This window comes from Saccopteryx bilineata, chromosome 4 (genome assembly GCF_036850765.1).
Source record: "Saccopteryx bilineata isolate mSacBil1 chromosome 4, mSacBil1_pri_phased_curated, whole genome shotgun sequence".
NCBI lineage: Eukaryota > Metazoa > Chordata > Mammalia > Chiroptera > Emballonuridae > Saccopteryx > Saccopteryx bilineata.
In genome coordinates, this window is record NC_089493.1 from 90106211 (window position 1) to 90126332 (window position 20122).

The 20122-nt window shown below is 42.8% G+C and overlaps 1 non-coding gene across 1 annotated transcript; it reads left to right on the top strand.

Moving 5' to 3' along the window:
* Positions 1–1146: 1146 nt before the first annotated feature.
* On the top strand, positions 1147–1349 carry LOC136337041 (small nucleolar RNA SNORA73 family). Its single transcript, XR_010731757.1, has one exon. It is a non-coding gene; the product is annotated as a small nucleolar RNA SNORA73 family (small nucleolar RNA).
* The last annotated feature ends 18773 nt before the right edge of the window (positions 1350–20122 follow it).

A 20122-nucleotide genomic window follows, 5' to 3' on the forward strand; every position in this document is an offset into this window, starting at 1 on the left:
TGCACTGACATGGTTTCGTAATTTATACAGGTTTTATTTTTTGTTTTTGTTTTTTGTATTTTTCTGAAGTTAGAAGTGGGGAGGCATTCAGACAAACTCCCGCATTCACCCGACAGGGATCCACCCAGCTAGCCCCCCAGGGGGCGATGCTCTGGCCATCTGGTCCCTTGCTCTGTTTTGGCCTGAGCCATTCTAGTATCCAGGGTGGAGGCCATGGAGCCGTCCTTAGCACACCAGCCAACTCTGCTCCAGTGCAGCCTTGGCTGTGGGAGGAGAAGAGAGAGATAGAGAAGTAAGAGAGGGGGAAGGGTGGAGAAGCAGATGGTTGCTTTTCTTGTGAACCCGACAGGGAATCAAACCCAGGACTTCCACAAGCAGGGCCAATGCTCTACTGCTGAACCAACTGGCCAGGGCCAGGTTTTAAGTGTATAACTCAATATAACACCATCTACATACTACACTGTGCATCTTCTGCCCCAAATCCTTCGTTTCATTGCAAGGCAGTGTGAATCCTTAGAATTCATCGCATCAGTGCTCTCTAACACAGAAAGTGGTATGTGGCTACTTTGTTCCCTCCCCATGATGTTGCTCTTTTTAGTACTTGCTTCCTTAACTATCAGAAGAGGCCTACTGTGTGAATCTAGAGATTAATTATGACTAGACATAAACTGAGAAAGACAAGTGAAATTGTATAGTGTGAAAGAAATTCATCTTTGTTAGAGTACCAGATGGCAAATGCCATTACACGGAAATAGATGCACTGAAATAATGGTCATGTGGTATCAGTTCAAGAGAGTTTAGTCTCAGCATTTTTTTTACTATGATAAATATCTGTCAAGGAAAATCCCTTCCCCATTGGATTATTCAACACACTTATTAAAAGTAAAATATATATATATATATAAATAAAAGGGCATTGTGCCTTTAAATCAAACTTATGTGCAGGGACTAGTCTTTTACTATACAGTAAGAGAAACACTTTGAATGACTGGATGATAAGTGCTTACTGCTGCTGAACAAAAATAAGCACAGCACAGTTTTGATACACATATAAGACAATGCACCAACTTTTTTATGGGCATAGTGAGAAACAACAAAAATATATTACAAACTGTTACAGTTGGAGACCATTATGATACTACCTGACCAATGTAGATACCCTGGGAGGTCCCTCTCCCCACGTTCTGTCCAGGTGACGTAGGGGAGCACAGGGCTCTGCCTGGGGATGTAGAGTCCCTGTCCACAACGTTGGAGAGGGAGGCAGGCCTTGAGTCGGTGTCCACACATCCCTACAGCTTCTAGGGTCCTGTGGACAAAGACTGAAGAGACAACCCATGTAGGAAACATCTAGAAATAAAAATATGATAATACCTGTGAAAACTGCTATACTAAATTTTGTCCATATTAACTTTAAAAATCCTTAGGTCCAGGCCCTGGCCGGTTGGCTCAGCGGTAGAGCGTCAGCCTGGCGTGCGGGGGACCCAGGTTCGATGCCGGCCAGGGCACACAGGAGAAGCGCCCATTTGCTTCTCCACCCCCCCCCCTCCTTCCTCTCTGTCTCTCTCTTCCCCTCCCGCAGCCGAGGCTCCATTGGAGCAGGGATGGCCCGGGCGCTGGGGATGGCTCCTTGGCCTCTGCCCCAGGTGCTAGAGTGGCTCTGGTTGCGGCAGAGCGACGCCCCGGAGGGGCAGAGCATCGCCCACTGGTGGGAAGAGCATGGCCCCTAGTGGGCATGCCGGGTGGATCCCGGTCGGGTGCATGCGGGAGTCTGTCTGGCTGTCTCTCCCGTTTCCAGCTTCAGAAAAATACAAAAAAAAAAAAAAAAAATCCTTAGGTCCATGATAAACCACATAAAGATATTATTTAGAGGTAGTATAACAGGGGTTAGTACATTCTATGCATAGCAGGTTAGACACAGAAATGATAATATGTGATTTTTCATTTTTCCATGTGTAACAAAGCAATATCCCCTTATGAATTGTCTTGATCACTATACCCCTTCTTTAAGTGCAGGTAGCATATTACACAGCTGAAAAGACTGATGTTCCCGGGTGGCAAGTGATTTTTCCAGTGTCATGGTTTAGTGACTAGGAGGATATGGGGCAGAACCAGCCTTCAGGCCTCGTCCATATGACTCACACTCTGAACTCTCAGTCACTAACTCGTTTTCATGTCTTATAAAGTTGAAATAATAATACCACCTATACTATTTAAATCATTTTTAAAAGCATCAATAACATTTAAAAAGTAAAAGTCATGACTATCTGATGATGAACGTTTTATGTAAATTATTCAAAAACATGATTTTTACAAGATATATAATATTCCACCTTAATGTATTTAATCATCTCCTTTTGTTTCAACTTTGTATTATTGTAAATAAATCCTACATTTTTGAGCATGTCTTTAATTATTCTCTAGACTAAATTGCTACAAATGAAAAGGATGGGAATTGAAAATGAAATACTTAAAGTTCTTGATAAAAACAAACAAACTGCTTCGCAGAAAGTCTACCAATTTATACTCTCTCCAGACATGTATGAGAGTGTTCATTTCGCCTCACACTCATTATTTATTATAGTTATATTTATTTTGAAAATTTTCAAGTTGAACTTTTTTCTCATTTTATTTTGTATTTCTTGATTCTCTAGTATATGGATATAATTTTTCCCTTTTTTCAACTGGGATATGGAAAGATTCTCGTTGGCTCATTTTCTCATCAGCATGTGTGGACCATCACTAGTGCGGCGGTCTGGGTGACCAGGAAGAGGAAAATCACATTTGGGTGTTATTGAGCTTAGTCTATTGAGAAAGACAGACATTAATAAAGTAAATAAAATATAACTATATAAATTATGAAATTTGATAAGAAATTAATAAAATCATATGCTAAAAACAATCTCAATGATTTATAAAGTGAGGTAGTAACCAAGGGAACCAGTGACTTATCTCAAGTGGAAATTTTGTCCTTTGTCCTTGTGAAGTATGTTCTGATCCATCAGGTGACAGACTGCATTTCCTCCAGCGAAGCGTTCTCTTGCTTGCTTTGAACACCATTTCTGCAACTCCTCCAATGAGAAGGTATTGACTAGTGAAATTAATCTCCATTATAAACACACACACATAATCAATTGTAGCTAAGTTTCTAAAAGTCAGAATTACAAATTTTAACTAAATTTTCTTTTATTAAATGTACACTAAGAAAATCATTTATTTGATAAATTTAAAAAAATAAGTTGACATATTGGAAGCAGAACTTGTAACTGCACCATGCACTTAATGTAATCTTGCTGCCACAGATGTAAACTAACCCTGAGACCCCAAGCACTGTGGGACCTTACAGCAGAAGACAGCCTGGCTGGCCACCTGCGCTGTTTGTTTGGTGTCCTGGGACGGCCGTTGCCACAAGGCTCTGCTTCCCTAAAGCACATGCGGATAGCAAAGGGACAGAGTGAAGGGAGAAGGAGCAGAGAGGGGAGAGAAGAAAAGTCTTCTCTTGGGAGTGCTCCCCACCTTCTCATTTTCAGCTCAATTCTACTCGATCTCAAGCTGAGGCTGTTGTCCCACCTCCTCATCCCCACACATCTCAACCAGGCTTCAGCGAGCTCCACGGCCTCTGTCCTGGCTGTGGCAAGGAAGGTGAAAACCCACTGCATTCAAGGGGTTTTAGCCATCTCATGTTTGAACCCTGAGTGACAGCTTTCAGAATCTTAAATTCTCCTAATTTGAGATACTCTCTGACAGTATTTTAAAAGTCTTCTGGAGGTTAGCAATTCTGTTGAGAGTCTAATACAAGATTTTAATGTCTCTCAATAAGAATTAAATAGTTTTTGTTCCATGAGGCAGCAACCACTGTTGGAACTAGGGACTGAATCCAACATACAGGCCAGACAACTTGTGATATAAACTTTCATGAATAATAAAAATAAAAACAACAATAGTGGTCAACATTCACTCATCACTTAAAATGAGCCATAAATCACACTAAGTAATTTGAGGTATTAAACATTTGATTCTCACACAATCCTAGGAAGAAGACATTGTTACTATTCTTATTTTACAGATAAGCCAACGGGCCCATAGAGTTACCTGCCCAAGGTCTCACCCTGCACTCTAACAGCCAGCAGTGAGCTCAGAGGGAGTCTCTGCAGACTGAGAGCCACCTGCACCCACTGAGACCATGCAGCAGAGATGACAGGCCTCCCTGCCGTGCAACAGCCTTCAGAGCTGCTGCTGAAATGCAAGATTTGGGACAATACACTTGTATGCATATAATTAATAATATTTTATACCATAATAATTTTCTTAATTTTTCACTCAACACATATTTATTATTTACTATGTCTTAGGGACTAATGTAGAAACAAAAAACTCACCCTAATGAGTTTTAAGATGAAATTGCTACATTGAAATAATTATATTACTATGATATGGAATATACAGAAAATAATTCACTAGTAATAAACCACCTCAACATAGCTATTATTATGATATTATTATGATATTTTCCACATGAGTATATTTGTTTTTACCTAAATTCTTGACAATTTTTTAAAAAATATATTAGAAAAGGAAAGGTGCTCATTTTTAAAAACTATTCTGCCTATTTATCATTTACTGGAATTTTTATGGTATTATATTTTGCATGTTTTTTAAAAAGATAGTCTCAAGAAAAAGCACTTAGACAGTGTTTCTTAAGAATTATATATCATTTTAAACTTTTACAAAAAGAGCTGGTATTTCTTTCTTAATATTTAGTTATAGTTAATTGCTTTTTAAAAATATCCAAATATTGAATATAGTATGAGGCAGGAAAGACAAGATCAAACACTAATTACATAAATTCTCAGGAAAAGGAAATCGTGATGGTGCTGGGACTTGCATCTATCACTAATGTGCTGTAGCCAGGAGAGCCCCCAGTGGTGACAAAAGAGGGAGACAGACTTGTCTTGTGACATACCGTTATTCTCCATGGTGGTGGCTGTTGGAAGTGTAGAAGGTTCAGGTCCAGGTGGGTTGCAGGTGCACTGATGACAGGTGTGAGCGCTAGCACCTCCAATCATGGGAATGGTGCTATACTCTCCCATCACCACACACCTGTACTATGGACAGGAGGGCTCCAGGTGATGGGATTTAGGATGGAACCAGTGGTGTATCCAAGCACTGGGAGAGCATGCTTCTCCTCCTGCAGCAGCTGGGCTGCAGCCAGATAGATCCCCAGCCATATGGCCAAAGTGAGATATAGAAGCAGCTCTGTGTGTCTTCCAGCGTCCATCTCTAAAGTTGATGCTCTGGATTCCTATGAATGAGTGGGGTCTGAGGTGGACATACTGACCCCATAGCTCCCACCATCCATGGAAGCTGCAAGGCTCATAACCACAATTGAACTATTGTCCCCGGTGTTAGGTGCTAACAGGAGCACTGGAAAGAGAGGTTCCCTTCTGCTGGCCATCAGGGAGCGGTCCCTAAGGTGAGCTGAGGAAAGGTTTGAGGTAGGGCAGTGGTCCTCCAATGCTGCTGGTCCCATGGGGGGACCGCAGGGCTCCTGTGCTGCACACTGTATTGGATTTGGTAAACTGGCAGGAATCTTGCATCACAGTCTGGAAAAAACTGGATTTTGATAGCATAGCAAGGGGGAGTAGTGTCCATTTCAGCATCTTCAGTGTCTAAAGTAGGCTGAGAACTCAAGTGTGTAGCTACCGTGGCTGTAATGGGAGCAGGGCCCCGCCCAGTTTGAGAGGCCGGGGGCAGCGCATCTGCCCTGGCCCAGCCAGGTGGAGAGAAAGAAACGGCAGGCTGAGCGGCAGTGCAGGCAGCCAGGGCCTCTGCTTTGTCTTCCTGGGTCTTTTTGCTCTGAACCCCTGTGTCCTCTAAGGTGCCCAGGTTTATGTCATCAGCAAGCAAAGGCCGCTTAGGAGGTGGGGGCTGCTCACCTCGATCCCCCGGCAGTGGTGGCCTGGGCGTCTTGCATTTGCAGGCAGAGGCCAGGACAGTAATGCTCCCAGATGGCTTTTCAGCATCCATCTCCTTGGACAACGTTAGTGAGCCTGGAGAGCTGGGCGGCTGGTCTTCACGCAGCACTTCTTGCGTGGCTTTCTCCGGCAGCTGCGAGCAGCAAGGGGCTGGGTCTGAGGGCACCGCTGTTTCTGAAGCCGGCCTCAGCGGAGGCAGGACGTCTCCCGAAGGGCTGTATGAGCTTGTGCCGGCCTGGCCTTCGGGCGAGGAGCACACAGGAGACAGCTGGGCGTTCCCACTCAAGCTGTCTTGTGGGTGATTCAGGTCCAGAGGCCCAGGGCTGCCCTTGGGGGAGGTGACGACTCCCTCTGTCTTCGATGTCCGTGGCAGATCACTGCGAGGCAGGGTGTTCTGATCCTGATGTCCGTTACTCTCTTCCCGATCCTCTTCATTCTTTGCCATCACTTTGGGGAGCTCTTCTGGAACCTTCACTTCCATCTGCTTTGGGCAAGGCTGTGAGGGGGGACCGGATGGGACCAGCTTTACATCCTTGACTACCGGCTGAAGAGGTAGACTCGGCAGAGAACATGCCCGCGCTGGAGGAGGGATAAAGACGGTTGTTGACTGTGGAAACTTCAGGGTAATGCGAGGAGGCCTCACAGGCTTCTTTGAAGGGTCTTCCCAGTTCATCAAGGGTAGGACTCCCTGAGGGAAGCGCGAAGTCTGCGAGAGAGGATAGTGTCTTCTAGGCTTGATGTAAAAGCCACATGGTAGAGGTGCACGACGCTGGTGGAAGAGCCTGGGACGAGGGCTCACAGCCTGTGCAGGAACAGCAGGGTGAACCCGGCCAGGTGGAGCATCATCACTGTGGCGGCGGAAAGCCACTGGGCGATGGCCACCAGGCAAGGGATGCAAGGGACGCAAGGGACGGCGGCGGCGGCGGCGGAAGGACAGAAAAACCTTCGAAAGCCAAAGGCCCATCTCGAACCAGTTGTGCGCCAAGCGAACCCACGAATAGAGAGGAAGCTGGGAGAGATTCTCCTTTCCTTCCTACTCCTCTGGAGCTCTAGCACGCACTGAAGTACATCAGCCAGGAGCTTCTGATGTCTCCCTGGAAACGACAACGGTGAACGGTGCGTGCCCAAGTCTAGCGCGCGGTGAACGGTGCGTGCCCACATCTAGCGCGCGGGGAACGGTGCGTGCCCAAGTCTAGCGCGCGGTGAAAGGCGCTTGCCCAAGTCTAGCGCGGTGAACGGTGCGTGCCCAAGTCTAGCGCGCGGTGAAAGGCGCTTGCCCAAGTCTAGCGCGGTGAAAGGCACGTGCCCAAGTCTAGCAATGGGGAACAGAGTGATCAAAGGGCAAGGGGCGGGGCCTCACCACTTGGCAACCTCTTCATGGCCTCTTAGCACCTGGGACCTCCAGCGGTGGGTAGCAGATGTTTGGTGCCTAATGGCCCTCCAGCGAGTCTCTTTCTGACTGTCCTGGCCTCTTCCGCCAGACCTCACTCTGTATGGCTGCCAGCTCAGCGGGCACTTTGGAGCCTTCCCTGCGCTGCAAGAGACCAGTGACTGCTCAAACCCTGTGTCGGAGCCACCCCGACCCTGCTTAGATGTGGCCGCCGTCCTCTGGGCCTTCTTGGCTTCTCTGTGAGGCTTGAAGTCAGGTACACTTTCTCCATGGCCGCGTTAGCTGCCAGCCTTCTCCAGTCAGGTGTGAAAATTTCTGAGGAGCCCACATGGAGCCTTGGCCTGATCTGGTGATATTTACTAAGTGACTGAAAGAATCCGTTTCCATTTAATACAAATAAAGCAGGTTATACTTAAAGGATGTCTCTTGCAGCATTTAATGTGTTTATCCATATGTCTTCCTGCTTTAATGTGGAACATTGCTGTTCCCACAGTTAGGTGAAGTCCAAAAGTAATCAGAAAAACAGGAACAGCTGCCATGCATTGTGTACTGGTGTGTTCAGGCATGCATTGACCCCATTTTCCTCATTTCACAGTTTGGAGAGGTGATGTTAAGTGGTTCATCCAAGTTCACAGAAGTATAAAAGATTGAGTCAGTATTTGAACCCAGGTCTTCTTTATTTTAAAGACTTCCAAGGCTTTCTCCACTGTGCTTTATATTTATAAGGGAATATAACTTCTCCTTACATAATTTTATAATAAAAACTGATGACCTTAATGACACAAAACTTTTCAAAAATATTATTAGGTTCCCCTATCCAAAAAACATGAACAACTGAATTCTTGCTTGTTCTATCATGAGTGTTGGCATTCAACAAACACTGGTCATCATTTTTCCCGTGCATGTTCTTGTGATAATTTTTTCTTAATAATTACATTACCTCCTTTCTACTTTCTTGAACTGAATTTGGGAATAAGAATTGAGGTTTGCATTTATGGTCAATATTTATGTTTTTATGAAATTTAATTCAAAAGTAAGTTTTTATTACATGAACAATTTTAAAGTAAAGAATATAGGTAAGCACACAGAAGACAACAAGAATTTCCTATTATGTCATCAACCAGAGATATAATTGCTATAAGGAGTTTGGTAAATATCTTTCCAGACCTATCTCTTAAATTAAAATGGTACAGTATTACGCTTTTCCATTTGCAAATGCTGCTGCTCCCAGGCCCCAGGCGTGAGCTGCTGGAGCTGGAGCTCCAGGCGCCCTCGCAGGCTTCACTCCCATCCCTGTGCTCCTCTTCTTGCAGCCCCTGGTGGCCTTCAGGGCTTCTGACTGGCTGCTGCTGCTCCTGCTGCTGCTCAGGGTGACCTGGCGGGGTGCCCATAGCTGGCATGGGCCTAGGAGCCCACCTGGACCTGCAGATGTAATGGCGCTTCGTGTGTGATGAGTGCCCACTCACCTTGAGCAGCGGAGACTTCCAGACTACCATTATGTGGGGACATACTCGTTGATTGCAAGTTTGTTTTCAGTGGATTTGATCCCTCCAAATTCAGCATTTCATTTTGATGTTCTTCTGATGGGTATTTGGAATTCTGAGGATCAAGTTCAGATTCACAATTACTTCACGCCCCCGAATTGCCCTCGGTCCATACAGTGTTTCATTGCGTAAGGCAGGGGTTGGGAAACTTTTTGTCTGAGAGAGCCATGAATGCCACATATTTTAAAATGTAATTTCGTGAAAGCCATACAATGACCCATGTACATTACGCATTATCCAATAAAAATTTGGTGTTGTCCCAGAGGACAGCTGTGATTGGCTCCAGCCATCCGCAACCATGAACATGAGAGGTAGGAAATAAATGGATTGTAATACATGAGAATGTTTTATATTTTTAACATTATTTTTTTACTAAAGATTTGTCTGTGAGCCAGATGCAGCCATTAAAGAGCCATATCTGGCTCGTGAGCCATAGGTTCCTGACCCCTGCCTTACACCATTCACAAAAATAAACTCAGAATGGATAAAAGACTTAAATGTAAGTTGTGAAACCATAAAACTCTTGGAAGAAAACATAGTAGATCTCAGACATCTCTTGCAGCAATATTTTTGCCTATATATCTCTTTGGGCAAGTGAGAAAGGACAAAATAAACAAATGGGACTATATCAAACTAAAAAGGTTTTGCAGTGCAAAATACACATTAACAAAACAAAAAGACAATCCACTCAATGGGAGAACATATTCACCAATACATCTGATAAGAGATTAAAAACTAAAATTTATAAAGACTTCTAAAACTCAACAGCAGGAAGGTAAGCAATCCAATTGTAAAATTGGCAAAGGGTGAGAGTCCTAGCTATTGACAGAGTAGGTGGACATTCCAACTGCCACCTCTCAGGACCAAATTGGATTACAACTTAATTGAAGAACAATCATCTTCAAAAACCAATTCTGGACTAGATGAAGAGGAGTCTACAACCAAATATCACAGAAGAATCCACACTGAGATGGGTAGGAAGTGCAGAGATGCGGAAAGGGCTGCCCCATTCCTAGGAGCAAGCATTGGCTGAGGGTCCAAAGGGACTCTCACTGTGGGCAGGGTCGCCTTGAGAGGTGTGGGTCCTCAGCCCCAGGCCTGGAGCCCCAACCTTGAGCCCCACAGCCTAGAAGAGGCACCCAGACAGTATTTGGTGGTTTGTTTCATTGTTGGCATATAGAAAGGCTATTGACTTCTGTATGTTAATTTTGTATCCTGCGACCTTACTGTATTGGCTTATTGTTTCTAGTAGCCTTTTAGTGGATTCTTTGGGGTTTTCGATGTATAGGGAACCTTGAACTTTTAAGTGAAACTTCCCCCAGGCCCAGTGTGGATAAAAGTCAGCCTAGGTGTGCAGCCTGGAATTTCCATGTGCACCTGGGCCCAGCAGAGACAGCCCCAAACTCTAGATTGCTTGTATCTTCAAGAAGGTCACTGAGATCCAGTCATGAGCAGTGTCTCCCACTGGTCAGCACTGAGTTCCTGACAGCAAAGGCCAGGGCTGGCATATCCAGTGGTCAGCTGCAGAGAGCATCGGTTCAGAACCTGACAACTCTTGCTAGAGTGGTGTTGGGCAGATAAAATATATTATGCTCACTTTGTTAAAGATGGTGCTGCCCACATGGAGACCCATCTCCCAGGTGATGATATTAGTTGCCCTTATGCTTGGAATGGGCATGATTATATTAATACGTGCTGGGGGCGGGCTGTGGGCAGGCAGGATCCTTGTAGCCTGGGGCTTGGTTTTAGGACTAAGCCTTTCCCACCCTTTTGATGTGGGGTGGTGCAATCCCATCATGCTTCAGATAAGTGACTTTGTATTAGAGACTTCCTTATTTTGTGTATTGGATTAAAGCAGGGGTCTTCAGACTACAGCGGGCTGTGGGCTGCATGTGGCCCTGAGGCTATTTATCTCGCCCCTGCCGCACTTCCGGAAGGGGCACCTCTTTCATTGGTGGTCAGCGAGAGGAGCATAGTTCCCATTGAAATACTGGTCAGTTTGTTTATTTAAATTTATTTGTTCTTTATTTTAAATATTGTATTTGTTCCCATTTTGTTTTTTTACTTTAAAATATGTGCAGTGTGCATAGGGATTTGTTCAGTTTTTTTTATAGTCCAGCCCTCCAACAGTCTGAGGGACAGTGAACTGGCACCCTGTGTAAAAAGTTTGGGGACCCCTGGATTAAAGGCTTTGATTTCTACACTATAAAGTGGGGCAGACCGAGAGCTTGCTCTCTCTCAGTTTCTGAGATTAGCATTAGAGGAGAGAGCAGAGAAAGAAGAGCAGAGAAAGGCCACGTGGAGGAGAGGAGAGGTAGCCAAGATGGCAGAATGGTGAAGGAGAAGGCAGTTTGTGCAGAGTTTGTGCAGAGAGAAGGAGATGGGGAACAGAGGTGAATAAGGCTAGTGAGCTAGAAACCTTTGCTTCTAGAAAACTCGGATAAGTCAGTAGCCTTTGAATGAGTGGGTTTTGGAGCCCAGTGTGTATTTTTACTTGCCTGCTGTTGGGCAGATAAAATATATTATGCTCACTTTGTTAAAGATGGCGCTGCCCATGTGGAGGCCATCACCCAGGTGATATTAATGTGTGTTGGGGCAGGGCTGTGGGCAGGCAGAATCCTTGTAGCCTGGGGCTTGGTTTTGGGATTAAGCCTTTCCCACCCTTTTTGATTTGCGGTGGTACAACCCCATCATGTCTATGATAAGTGACTTTGTATTAGAGACTTCCCTATTTTGTATATTGGATTAAAGGTTTTGATTTCTACACTATAAAATGGGGGCAGAACGGGAGCTTGCTCTCTTGGTTCCTGAGATTATCATTAGAGGAGAGAGGAGAGAGCATAGAGAGGCCATGTGGAGGAGGCCAGGGGAAGCAGCCAAGATGGAGGAGTGTTGAGTGAGAAGCCAGTTAGTGCAGAGTTTGTGCAGAGTGAAGGAAGGAGATAGGGAACAGAGGTAAATAAATCTGGTGAGCTAGAAACCTTTGATTCTAGGAAACTCAGATAAGTCAGTAGCTTTGTGAGCACTGAATGTGAGTGGGTTTTGGAGCCCAGTGTGTGTTTTTACTTGCCTGCCGGGTGCAAGCTAGAATTAAAGATGATGGCCCACCAGCTTTTGGCTCTGCTGTTTCTTTACCGACTGTCGGAATCCAGTGCGAACCTGCATGGGCCAGGTGGCTGTGATAGTGGCCATGGCTTCTGGCTTTACATCCGCTGGGTGCAAGCTAGGATTAAAAGTAATGGCCCACTGGTTCTTGGCTCCATTGTTTTGTTACCACCTGTCTGAATCCAATGGAAACTTGCATGGGCCAGGCTGCTGTGATGGTGACCATGGCTACTGGCTTTACACTCCCTCGGTTCCTGAGATTAGCATTAGAGGAGAGAGCAGAGAGGGGCCATGTGGAGGAGGCCAGAAGAAGCAGCCAAAATGACAGAGTGTTGAAGAAGAAGCTAGTTTGTGCAGAGAGAAGGAGATGGGGAACAGAGGTGAATAAGTCTGGTGAGCTAGAAACTTTTGATTCTAGGAAAGTCGGATAAGTCAGTAGCTTTGTGAGCACTGAATGAGTGAGTTTTGGAGCCCAATGTGTGTTTTTACTTCCCGCCAGGTGCAAGCTAAGATTAAAGCTAATGGCCCACCAATTCTTGTCTCCATTGTTTCATTACCGTCTGTCCGAATCCAATGTGAACCTGCATTGGTCGGGTGGCTGTGATGGTGGCCGTGGCCACTGGCCATACAAGTGGTATCCTAAGGAAGGGCTCCTCACAGCTGGCCAGCTGAGGTGAGTTACACTCTCTGTGACCAGCACCGACATGGTAGCTCTTTTGCACTGGATAAGGTGGAGCTTCAGTGTCAGCCAACCTGGGTGCTAGATATACTTCCCCACAGGGCTAGATTCCACAGGGGGAAGGAAGATGTTGGTCAAATAAGTTTGTAAATATGATACATATGTTTGCTCGCTTATCGTTTGCATTGGGTGTAGGGGACAGGCTGTAAGCCGACAAAGTCACTATAGCCTAAGGCTTAGTTTTAAGACTAAGCCTTTCTCACCCTTTTAACACTAAGATCTTTTCAAAACTAATCTTTTCCCCACACACTTGCTAGTTGCATGATGTGGGGTAGTGCACTCTTATAAGGAATCCCATTTATATCTCAGATAAGTGACTTTATATCAGAGACTTCTTTATTTTTATATTGGCTTAAAGGTTTTGATTTCTACACTATAAAATGGGGCAGACTGGGGGATCACTCTCTTGGTTCCTGAAATTAGCATTGGAGAGGAAAAGCAGCCAGAATGGCAGAGTGCTGAAGGAAAAGCCAGTGTGTGCAGAGAGAGGGACATGGGGAACATAAGGCTGGTGAGGTAGAAACCTTTGATTCTAGGAAAACTTGGATGAGTCAGCGGCTTTGGGGGCCCTGAATATAAAGGGAAGTGTTTTCCCATTGTGTGTATTTCTTGCCTGCCGGGTATAAGCTAGGATTAAAGGCAATGGCCCACCAGTTCTTGGCTCCTTTGTTTCATTACCATCTGTCCAAATCAAATGTGAACCTGCGTGGGCCAGGGTGTGTGATGGTGGCCGTGGCTACTGGCTTTACAGGAGAGAAGCTTGGAGCATGGACATTTAAACTGTGGGTCATGTGAGCCTATTGTTGGGTCAGGTTGAAGGGCTTGGCCACTTTCTTGGGGGGCACAATAAGCCCCAGGAGATGACTCTGCTAGTCTTCCTCCCTGAGACCAGGATCTCACCATCGGTAAGAACTTCTATAGAATGGATGGTGAGCATCTGAATCTGCTGCTCACCTTGTTGGGGAGAAGTAAAATTTGAATATCCAGCAGTGGCCAAGGAATTAAGCCCTGGATTAGGAGCCATAATCCCCATGCTGAGATCCTGACCAAAAAAACCCTGAAGTAGGGGGTACCACTAATGTATTCCCAACCTCAGCTGCCCTAATCCAACAAGTTTTCAACCAGTACAGGGGTTGGTTAGGTGAGGTCAGTCAAGTCCACACTACAGTCTTTCTACAGAAGACTCTTATACGCAGACAAGGTAGCTCCAAAAGAATGTAGAGCAGCTGAAAAGTGAAGGAAAATCTTACAAAGCTTGGGGCTTTCATAAAGCCACTATCATCTCTAAGCAGGAGGAAGTAAATCCTCATAAACAAGTTGGCACCTGCCACACTACATAGGCACAAAACTGCAAACACAAATAGCAAAAAACAAAAACAAAAAAAAAAACAGTAGCTGCAAACACGTAGCCCACAGCAGGTTACAAACAATGGCTGATGCCAGCCCAAAAAGATCTAGAACAAGCACAACTGGTAATAGGTGGCAGAGAGCACCAACCTTACACTTAGCTAGCTACATAAGCAGCACGACCAAAGGAGGAATCTAACAAGCACCAGACACTATAGAGAATAAATACACCCAACAGGACAGATATTGCACAGTGTGTAATACACATAATCAATGTTGACCCTTAGAGCCAGCCAGCCTAAGGAATAACCATACCCATGAAAGGACCAACTGCATTCAATACTCACATACAATAGAAGGGAAAAGTGTATCCTCAAGAAGCATTCCTATAACAAGAAAAACAGGTGACCTGGAGGTCAGCACCACTGAGCTCATCTTCCTCATAAAGACACAACCAAAGTTTCAAAGTCAGACAGCACTACCTAATACAAGACAAAATGGGCAGTCAAAGAAATGCAACCCAAATGAATCAACAAGACAAACCCCCAGAAAAATAACTAAATGAAATGGAAGTAACCAAACTACCAGATACAAAGTTTAAAATAATGATTTTTAGGAAGCTCAATGATCTTAGAGCAACAATGGATGGTCATAATGAGAACCTCAATAAAGAGACAGCAAGCATCAAAAAGAAAATTGAAATCATAAAAAAGAATCAATCAGAAATGACAAATACAATATCAGAAATGAAGACGGAACTAGAGGAATCAACAGCAGGCTGGATGAGTTAGAGGATAGAATCAGCAATTTAGAAAACAAGAGAAGCAAAACCACAGAAGCAGAGCAGCAAAACAAAAAGAAGTGCAAAAAGACTGATGAAACGCTAAGAGAGCTCTGCGACAACATGAAGAGAAACAACATCCGCATCACAGGGGTTTCTGAAGGAGAAGATAATGAACAAGGGATAGAGAACCTGTTTGTAGAAATCATAGCTGGAAACTCTAAAATGATGAAGAAAATGTCATACAATTTCAAGAAGCACAGAGTCCCATTAAATAGGAACTCAAGGAGGCCTACACCAAGACACATCATAATTATAATTCCAAAGTTAAAAAGAGAGAATACTTTAAGCTGCAAGAGAAAGGCAGTTAATTACCTACAGAGGAGCCCCCATAAGGATGACATCTGACTTCTCAACAGAAACACTTGAGGCCAGAAGGGATTGGCAAGAAATATTCAAAGTGATGCAAAACAAGAATCTACCACCAAGATTACTTTATCCAGGAAGGCTATCATTTAAAATTGAAAGAGAAATAAAAAGCTTCCCAGACAAAAAAAAATACCTCAAGGAATTTATTATAACCAACAAGTTCTGCAAAAAATATTCAGGTGCCTGCTGTAAAAAGAACAAAGAAAAAAGAAATTGAAAAAATAATTGTAGATTTAAAGAATAAAATGGCAATAAATAATTACATATCATTAACAATTTTAAATGTAAATGAATTAAATGCTCCAATCAAATAACATATGGTAGCTGCATGGATAAGAAAACAGAACCCATACATATGTTGTTTACAAGAAATCCACCTCAGAACAAAAGATACACATAGACTGAAAGTAAAGGGATGAAAAAAGTATTTCATGCAAATGAAAACAAAAAAAGAGCTGAGGTAGCAATACTTCTATCTGTGAAAATAGCCTTTAAAACAAAGGCTATTTTGTAAAGGATAGAGAAGGTAACTATGTAATGATAAAGGGAGTAATCCAACAGGAGGATATAACCATTGTAAATATTTATTTTATGCACCTAATAGAGAAGCACCTAAATATATAAAGCAGATGTTGATGAAGATAAAGGACAAGATTGACAGCAATACTATAATAGTAGGGTAATTTAATACCCCACTAACAAAATTGGACAGATCCTCCAGACAGAATATTAATAAAGAAAAAGTGACCTTAAATGACACACTAGATCAACTGAATTTAATTGATATCTTCAAAACCTTTCACATCAAAATAGCAGATATACATTTTTTTCAAGTTCTCATAGCACATTCTCCAAAATAGATCACATGTTAAAACACAAAACAAATATTAATAAATTTGAGATTAAAATCATATCCAGCATTTTCTCTGATCACAATGGCATGAAACTAGAAATCAACTACAATAAAAAAAACTGAAATACATTCAAACACTTGGAGGCTAAATAGCATGCTATTAAATAACAAATGGGTTAATAATGAGATCAAGGAAGAAATCAAAAATTTTCTTGAAATAAATAATAATGACATACAACAACTCAAAATTTATGGGACAGCAAAAATAGTCCTGAAAGGGAAGTTCATAGCATTACAGGCATACCTTAAAAGGCAAGAAAAATCTCAAATAAACAATTTAACCTGGCATCTAAAAGAACAAAGAAAAGAACAACAAATAAAGCACAGAGGAAGTAGAAGGAAGGAAATAATAAAGATCAGAGCAGAAATAAATGACATAGAGGCTAAATAAAAATAATACAAAAGATCAATGAAATCAAGAGCTGGTTCTTTGAAAAGGTAAACAAGAGTACAGAACCTTTAACTAGACTCATCAAAAAAAAAGAGAGAGAAGGCTCAAATAAATAAAATTAGAAATGAAAGTGGACAGGTAACAACTGACACTGCAGAAATAGAAAGGATTTTAAGAAAATACTATGATGATCTATATGCCAAAAAATTGGACAACCTAGGTGAAGTGGATAAATTCCTAGAAACATACAATCTTCCAAAACTCAATCTAGAAAGAATCAGAAAACCTAAACAGACTGATTACAACAAATGAAATTGAAATAGTTATCAAAAAACTCTCAGCAAACGAAAGTCCTGGACTGGATGCCTTCACAGCTAAATTTTACTAACCATTTAAAGAAGAACTAACACATATCTTTCTCAAGCTATTTCAAAAAATTCAAGAGGAGGCCCTGGCCAGTTGGCTCAGTGGTAGAGCGACGGCCTGGCGTGCAGAAGTCCCGGGTTTGATTCCTGGACAGGGCACATAGCAGAAGCACCCATCTGCTTCTCCACCCCTCCCCCTCTCCTTCCTCTCTGTCTCTCTCTTCCCCTCCCGCAGCCGAGGCTCCACTGGAGCAAAAATGGCCCGGGCGCTGGAGATGGCTCCTTGGCCTCTGCCCCAGGCGCTAGAGTGGCTCTGGTCGCAACAGAGCGACGCCCCGGAGGGGCAGAGCATCGCCCCCTAGTAGGCGTGCCAGGTGGATCCTGGTTGGGCATATGCAGGAGTCTGTCTAACTGTCTCTCCCTGTTTCCAGCTTCAGAAAAATACAAAAAAAAAAAAATTCAAGAGGAGGGAAAACTTCCAAACTCCTTTTCTGAGACAAGCACTATCCTCATTCCAAAACTAGGTAAAGACACTACAAAAAAAACTATAGACCAGGCCCTGGCCAGTTGGCTCAGTGGTAGAACGTCGGCCTGGCGTGCGGGGGACCCGGGTTCGATTCCGGCCAGGGCACATAGGAGAAGCGCCCATTTGTTTCTCCACACCCCCCTTCCTCTCTGTCTCTCTCTTCCCCTCCCACAGCCAAGGCTCCATTGGAACAAAGATGGCCCGGGCGCTGGGGATGGCTCCTTGGCCTCTGCCCCAGGCGCTAGAGTGGCTCTGGTCACGGCAGAGCGACGCCCCGGAGGGGCAGAGCATCGCCCCCTGGTGGGCAGAGCGTCGCCCCTGGTGGGCGTGCCGGGTGGATCCTGGTCGGGCGCATGCGGGAGTCTGTCTGGACTGTCTCTCCCCGTTTCCAGCTTCAGAAAAATACAAAAAAACAAAACAAAACAAAAAAACTATAGACCAATATCTCTGATGAACATAGATGCTAAAATTCTCAACAAAATATTGGCAAACCAGATTCAGCAATACATTCAAAAGATTATACATTGTGATCTAGTGGGATTTATTCTGGAGAGGCAAGGCAGTACAACATTCACTAATTCGTAAATGTGATTCATCACACGAACAAAAGGAAGGATAAAAATCACATGATTATATCAACAGATGCAGAAAAAACATTTGATAAAATCCAGCACCCATTTGTGATCAAAACTCTCGGCAAAGTGGGAATACGGGGAACATACCTCAACATGATAAAAGCCATCTATGACAAACCCACAGCCAACATCATACTCAATGGGCAAAAATTAAAGGCAATTCCATTAAGATCAGGAACGAGACGGGGCTGCTTCCTTTCACCACCCTTATTCAACATAGTTCTGGAAATCCTAGCCACAGCAATCAGATAAGAATAAGAAATAAAAAGCATCTAAATTAGAAAAGAAGAAATCAAGGTATCATTATTTGCTGATGACATGACACTGTACATAGAAAACCCTAAAGTCTCAGACAAAAAACTACTAGACCTGATAAATTCGGCAAGGTGGCAGGATATAAAACTAATATTCAGAAATCAGTGGGGGTTTTTATCCACCAACAATCCCTTTCACTATTGCAACAAAATGAGTAAAGTACCTAGGATTAAATTTAACCAAGGAAGTTAAAGACTTGTACTCAGAAAATTATAAGACATTGAAAAAGGAAATCAAGGAAGAATCAAACAAGTGGATGTATATACCGTGTTTATGGATAGGAAGAATAAACATTATAAAACTGTCTAAACTACCCAAAGCAATCTATAAATTCAATGCAATTCCTATTAAAATACCAATTTTATACTTCAAAAATATAGAACATATATTGCAAAAATGTATATGGAACCAAAAAAGAACACTAATAGCCTCAGCAATCTTGAAAATAAAGAATAAAGTAGGAGGTATCACACTTTCTGATATCAAGTTACACTACAAGTCCATTGTAATCAAAACAGCTTCATACTGGCATAAAAACAGGCATATAGATCAATGGAACTGAACAGAACCCAGAAATAAACCCACACCTTTATAATCAATTCATATTTGACAAAGGAGGTAAGAACATACAATGGAGTAAAGACAGTCTCTTTAATAAATGGTGTTGGGAAAATTGGACAGGTATATGCAAAAAAAATACTAGACCACAAACTTACAGCATTCACAAAAGTAAACTCAAAATGGATAAAAGACTTAAATGTAAGTCACAAAATCATAAATATCTTGGAAGAAAACATAGGCAGTAAATTCTCCAATATCTCGTAGCAATATTTTTGCCGATTTATCTCCACAGAAAGAGAAATAAAGGACAAGATAAACAAATAAAATTATATCAAACTAAAATGCTTTTGCACAGCAAAAGACACCATTAACAATATAAGACAACCCACACAATGGGGGAACATATTCACCAATACATCTAATAAGGGGTTGATTACCAAAATTTATAAAGAACTTCTAAAACTCAACACCAGGAAAGTAAACAATCTAATTAAAATATAGGCAAAGAAACTGAATAGACACTGTCTTCCAAACAGCACATACAGATGGCCAATAGGCATATGAAAAAAGGTTCAACATCACTAATCATCAGAGAAATGCAAATTAAAACTACAATGTGCTACCACCTCACACCAGTCAGAATGGCTTTCATTAACAAATCAACACACAATAAGTGCTGGTGAGGATGTGGAGAAAAAGGAATCCTTCTGCACTGCTGGTGGGAATGCAGACTTGTGCAGCCATTGTGGAAAATAGTATGGAGTTTCCTCAAAAAATTAAAAATGGAATTGCCTTTTGACCCAGCTATTCCACTTTTATGAATATATCCTAATACCAAATCACTGATTCAAAAGAAGATATGCATTCCCATGTTTGTTGCAGCATTGTTTACAACAGCCAAAATCTGGAAACAGCCTAACCGTCCATCAGTAGGTGATTGGATTAAAAAGCAGTGGTACATATACACAATAGAATACTATATAGCCATGAAAAAGAAGGAAATCTTACCTTCTGCGATGGCAATGGATGGACCTGGAAATTATTATGTAAGTGAAATAAACTAGGCAGAGAAAGACAAATATCATATGATCTCACTTGTACAATATATG